The sequence below is a fragment of the Arachis ipaensis genome, chromosome B6 (genome assembly GCF_059453495.1).
Source record: "Arachis ipaensis isolate K30076 ecotype BB chromosome B6, ASM5945349v1, whole genome shotgun sequence".
Classification (NCBI taxonomy): domain Eukaryota; kingdom Viridiplantae; phylum Streptophyta; class Magnoliopsida; order Fabales; family Fabaceae; genus Arachis; species Arachis ipaensis.
In genome coordinates this window covers 80,740,127-80,746,553 of record NC_142441.1, presented here as the reverse complement: position 1 = coordinate 80,746,553, position 6,427 = coordinate 80,740,127, and the positions used below count along the sequence as shown (strand labels likewise).

General features: G+C 37.5%; 1 non-coding gene across 1 annotated transcript; it reads left to right on the top strand.

Annotated features, from left to right (window-relative positions):
• Window positions 1–4,667: 4,667 nt before the first annotated feature.
• On the top strand, window positions 4,668–4,775 carry LOC148561493 (small nucleolar RNA R71). The gene has a single exon (XR_015886947.1). It is a non-coding gene; the product is annotated as a small nucleolar RNA R71 (small nucleolar RNA).
• Window positions 4,776–6,427: the final 1,652 nt, after the last annotated feature.

The following is a 6,427-nucleotide window of genomic DNA, read 5'->3' as shown; positions in this document are numbered from 1 at the left end:
ATTGACCTTTTGTGGGGGGTAGAAACGTGCCAGAAACTTGCTTTCCACCTCGTCCCATGTTGTTAGGCTCCCCCTTGGGAATGATTCCAGCCACTTAGCTGCCTTGTCCCTAAGTGAAAATGGGAACAAAAGCAGTTTATAGGCATCTTCCTGGACTCCATTGGACTTCACAGTGTCGCAAATTCTCAGGAATTTTGTGAGGTGTTGGTTTGGATCTTCATTAGCACTCCCACCAAATGAACAATGATTCTCCACAAGTGATATTAGCTGTGGTTTGAGCTCAAAATTGTTGGCCTGAATGGGTGGTTTCTGAATGCTGCTACCACAATTCCCAGAGGTTGGGTTTATGTATGAACTAAGAACCCTCCTCTCAGGAATGGTATTGTTTCCATCAGCTCTCTCATGGTTGTGAACTTCTCTATCCATGTTGAGATCTAGAGCTTCCTCAAAATTGTCCTCAGATTCTCCTTCAGATTCTTCTTCTCCCAGTACTCTCTTCCCTCTTGCTTCCCTTCTAAGTCTATGAAGGGTCCTCTCTGGTTCGGTATATGGAGGAGTTGATGTCTCTCCTCTCCTACCTGTCATACAAGAACACAGCACAGGCACCAAACAAGTGAAATACTCTTGGTTAATGGAAGAGTATGGTCAGAGCAGTTGAGGAATTAATTCAAACAGTTAGTGAGTCAGTGAGTTAGTTGCTTGAATTTAAAGGCATAAATAAAGAAAGCATGTAACAGAGTGCAGAAATTAAAATTCAACAAGTAACTTGAACAGAATTAACAAAGCAAGAAAAATGCTCAATCTAGTTAACTTCCAATTTGAGAATTGTCAATCGAAAACCAATCCCCGGCAAACGGCACCATAAACTTGATGCGCATAAACTTGTTATGCCACGATTTAGGAAATTGCACGATCGGCAAAATTCCTTCCGGCAAGTGCACCGGTTATCGTCAAGTAAAAACTCACAATAGAGTGAGGTCGAATCCCACAAGGATTGGTTGAGTGAGCAATTCGGATTAGAAGTGTGTTCTAGTTGAGCGGAATCAAAATTTAGATGAGAATTGCAGAATGTAAAATTGGCGGGAAACGTAAATGACAAGAAATTGAAATGGCGGAATCTTAAATTGCATGAAGTAAAGAGCAGAAGCTAAATTGCTGAAATTAAAAGGGAATGGGGGTGATTGCATGAATTTAATTGCAGAATGTAAAGAGAAAGTGGAAATCAGAAATGGGGAATTCATTGGGTTATAGGAGATATTGAGATCTCCGAATCAAAACATGTTTATCTCTTCCTCAACCAATGCGTTCATTTAATTTTGCTTGGCAATCTTATATGATTGGATCCCAATCCCTTGGCTCACCAATTCTCTCTAAAAACAAACAAATTCCCAATCCCTTGGTTTAAATGTTCATAAGAAGAGATGATGCTCGATCACTGATTATACCACACAGTTTCATGAACCACAATTTGGTAGGATTACATGTCACAATATCCATCCAAACCCCAATCCAATTCACTGTGAGAAAGCTTCTCTAGCATGAATCCTCCATTCCTTTCCCAAGGTTCCGAAGGATTCCAATTATGGGTAGTTTCTTTCCCAAGACAACTACCCAATGGAATTAGATCGAGAAGCTTTCTAACAAAATTCAAGAGAAAAGATTGAAGAAGAAGATAAACTATTATTGATTCATTGAATTACAATAGAGCTCCCTAACCCAATGAAAGGGGGTTTAGTGAATCATAGCTCTGAATTCAATTACAAAGATATGAAAACTAGCCAAAATGAAGATAAAAGTCCCTTCCTAACTTAAATTCTATCCTATTTATACACTTTCTATATTGAGCTTCTGTTGTGTTTCTTGGGCTTTGAGGCCTCTCCCTGCTTTCCTTTTGCCTTGGGTTTATGATCCATAATCTTGATGAGGCTGCTGATCCAAATTCTGTAACATTCATTGAGCCAACTTAGTGATAATCAAATAATGACACATGACTCAACAAATTGAAATTTCAGACTCATCAATCCTTCAGGCCCAATCCCATAAACCATGATATTCAATTGGGTTTCATACCAGAGTAAGTTTAAGTTAATGTTTGTGCTCAAATACTAACTTAAACCGCAATATTTTTGGCCCAGAAACCTTTTCCAAGAGTGGCGTTTAAGTTGCAGTTTAAGCTTAAACTGCAGCTTAAACGCCAGACACTTCCAGTGATGCCTTTTGTGGAAGCACGTTTAAGCTTCAGTTTTAGGTTAAACTGAAGCTTAAACGTGGAAATGGAAGAAGGCAGCCCTGGAGGGTCACTTAGTCGAACACGTTTAAGCTTCAGTTTAAGGTTAAACTGAAGCTTAAACGTGGAGATAGGAAAGGCAGCCCTGGAGGTCGAACACGGTTAAGCTCCAGTTTAAGGTTAAACTGGAGCTTAAACGTGGAAGAGGGGAAAGAGCAACCCTGGAGGAGAAAACTTGGTCGAACACGTTTAAGCTCCAGTTTAAGGTTAAACTGGAGCTTAAACGTGGAATGCTCCTGGTGCCTTTCTTCCTTCTGGCGTTTAACCTCCAGTTTAAGGTTAAACTGGAGGTTAAACGTGAAAATGCTTCTTTGGTGAGAGTTTGTGTCGAACACGTTTAAGCTCCAGTTTGAGGTTAATCTAGAGCTTAAACGTGGAATTGCTCCCATGGTGAATTTCCCACTTCTGGCGTTTAACCTCCAGTTTAAGGTTAAACTGGAGGTTAAACGTGGAAATGCTTCTTTGGTGAGACTTTCATTCTGGCGTTTAACCTCCAGTTTAAGGTTAAACTGGAGGTTAAACTTCAGTTCCAGCATTTCTTAGCCTTCATGATTCTGGCGTTTAAGCTCCAGTTTAAGATTAAACTGGAACTTAAACTCCACATGTGATATTCAAGCTTCCTTTATTGGTTTTGTTGCTTCCTTGCCTAGCCTCTTCTTCCCTGAAATCATCCAAACAATTGCATCAAAGTCTTGCAAAATTTCATGAGAAATCTTCCATTCATAGCATTCAAGTAATATAACTAAAAACTCATGGAATTTGCATCAAAATCATACTGTTTGGATGGTTCATTGCTTTGTTATTCATTTAACCATTCTTGGTTACTTTAAGCTCAAGAAAATGCATAAAACCACTAAAACTAACAGAAAAATGCTAGTGAAACTAGCCTAAGATGCCTTGGCATCAGGGAGTTCTCATTCCATTGAAGGACTATTTCACCTCTGTCAACATCAATCACAGCTCTTGCTGTGGCCAGGAAAGGTCTTCCTAGGATGATGGATTCATCCTCTTCCTTTCCAGTATCCAGGACTATGAAATCAGCAGGGATGTAAAGGCCTTCAACCTTTACTAACACGTCCTCTACTTGTCCATAAGCCTGTTTTCTTGAACTGTCTGCCATCTCTAATGAGATTTTAGCAGGTTGCACCCCATAGATTCCCAGTTTCTCTATTACAGAGAGGGGCATGAGGTTTATTCCTGAGCCAAGGTCACACAGAGCCTTAAAGATCATGGTGCCTATGGTGCAGGGTATTATGAACTTTCCAGGATCCTGTCTCTTCTGAGGCAATGTCAGTTGATCCAGATCACTTAGTTCATTGATGAACAAGGGAGGTTCAACTTCCCAAGTATCAATGCCAAATAATTTGGCATTCAGCTTCATGATTACACCAAGAAACTTGGCAGTTTGCTCTTCAGTAATATCCTAATTCTCTTCAGAAGAGGAATACTCATCAGAGCTCATGAAGGGCATAAGGAGGTTCAATGGAATCTCTATGGTCTCTAGATGAGCCTCAGAGTCCTTTGGTTCCTCAGAGGGAAGCTCCTTATTGATCACTGGACGTCTCAGGAGGTCTTCCTCCTTGGGATTCACGCCCTCCTCTCCCTCATTGGGTTCGGCCATTTTGCTTATGTCAATGGCCTTGCACTCTCCTTTTGGATTCTCTTCTGTATTGCTTGGGAGAGTACTGAGAGGGATTTCAGTGATCCTTTTACTCAGCTGGCCCACTTGTGCTTCCAAATTTCTAATGGAAGACCTTGTTTCATTCATGAAGCTCATAGTGGCCTTGGATTGATCAGAGACTAGATTTGCTAAATTAGAAGCATTTTGTTCAGAGTTCTCTGTCTGTTGCTGAGTGGATGATGGAAAAGGTTTATTATTGTTAAACCTGTTTCTTCCACCATTATTAAAGCCTTGTTGAGGCTTTTGATCCTTCCATGAGAAATTTGGATGATTTCTCCATGATGAGTTATAGGTGTTTCCATAAGGTTCACCTAAGTAATTCACCTCTGCTATTGCAGGGTTCTCAGGATCATAAGCTTCTTCTTCATAAGAAGCCTCTTGAGTACTGTTGGATGCAGCTTGCATTCCATGCAGACTCTGAGAGATCATATTGACTTGCTGAGTCAATATTTTATTCTGAGCCAATATGGCATTCAGAGTATCAACTTCAAGAACTCCCTTCTTCATAGGCGTCCCATTACTCACAGGATTCCTTTCAGAAGTGTACATGAACTGGTTATTAGCAACCATGTCAATGAGTTCTTGAGCTTCTGCAGGCGTTTTCTTAAGGTGAATGGATCCACCTGCAGAAGTGTCCAGTGACATCTTTGATAGCTCAGATAAACCATCATAGAATATATCCAGGATGGTCCATTCTGAAAGCATGTCAGAAGGACACTTTTTGGTCAACTTTTTGTATCTTTCCCAAGCTTCATAGAGGGATTCACCTTCTTTCTGTCTGAAGGTTTGAACATCAGCTCTAAGCTTGCTCAGCTTTTGAGGAGGAAAGTACTTGGCTAAGAAAGTCGTGACCAGCTTATCCCAAGAGTTCAGGCTGTCTTTGGGTTGAGAATCCAACCATAATCTAGCTCTGTCTCTTACAGCAAAAGGGAAAAGCATGAGCCTGTAGACTTCAGGATCTACTCCATTAGTCTTAATAGTATCACATATCTGCAAGAATTCAGTTAAGAACTGAAAAGGATCTTCAGATGGAAGTCCATGAAACTTGTAGTTCTGCTGCGTCAGAGAAACTAATTGAGGTTTCAGCTCAAAGTTTTTTGCTCCAATGGCAGGAATGGAGATGCTTCTTCCATGTAAATTGGAATTAGGTGCAGTAAAGTCACCAAGCATCTTCCTTGCATTATTATTATTTTCGGCTGTCATATCCTTTTCTTGTTCGAAAATTTCTGAAGGGTTATCTCTGGATTGTTGTAATTTAGCTTCTCTTAATTTTCTCTTCAGAGTCCTTTCAGGTTCTGGATCTGCTTCAACAAGAATGTTCTTGTCCTTGCTCCTGCTCATATGACAAAGAAGAGGGCACACAAAAATAATAATAATAATAATATGGGTCCTTTATGCCACAGTATAGGGATCCCTTTGTGAGTGGAAGAAAAGAGGGAGACAAAGAATGTAATATAATGGAAGAAACACAACTGTGAGGATGGCAGAGATGTGATATGAGATGTTAGTAGATGAATAAATAAATAGAATAAGATGAGAGAGAAGGAATTTTCGAAAATGCTTTTTGAAAAAGAGTTAGTGATTTTTGAAAATAGTTTTTGAAAAATGTTAGTAATTTTTGAATAATTAAGATTTAAAAATTAAAAATTAAAATAATTAATAAATTAAAAAGAAATTTTGAAAAAGGGGGAAGATATTTTCGAAAATGAGAGAAAGAGAGTTAGTTAGGTGGTTTTGAAAAAGTTAAGAAACAAACAAAAAGTTAGTTAGTTAGTTGAAACAAATTTTGAAAACCAATTTTGAAAAGATAAGAAGTTAGAAAGTTAGAGAAGATATTTTGAAATCAAATTTTTGAAAAAGATAAGAAGATATTTTTGAAAAGATATGATAGAAATTAGTTTTTGAAAAAGATTTGATTTTTAAAATCTCAATTAATGACTTGATTCACAAGAAATGACAAGATATGATTCTAGAACTTAAAGTTTGAATCTTTCTTAACAAGCAAGTAACAAACTTCAAATTTTTGAATCAAAACATTAATTGATTAAGTTATTTTCGAAAATTTGATATAAAAATAAGAAAAAGATTTTTGAAAAATATTTTTGGAATTTTCAAAAATACTTAAGAATTTTGAAAAAGATTTGATTTTTGAAAAAGATTTTGAAAAAGATAAGATTTTCAAATTGAAAATTTGATTTGACTCATAAGAAACAACTTTGATTTTTAAAAATTTTTGAAAAAGTCAACTCAATTTTCGAATTTGATGAGAGAAAAAGGGAAAGATAGTTTTTTTTTTTTTGAAATTTTTATGAAAAACATGAAAATTATGCAATGCATGAAATTTTTTAGATCAAAACAATGAATGCATGCAATAATGCTATGAATGTCAAGATGAACACCAAGAACATTATGAAGATCATGATGAACATCAAGAACACATTTTTGAAAAATTTTTAATG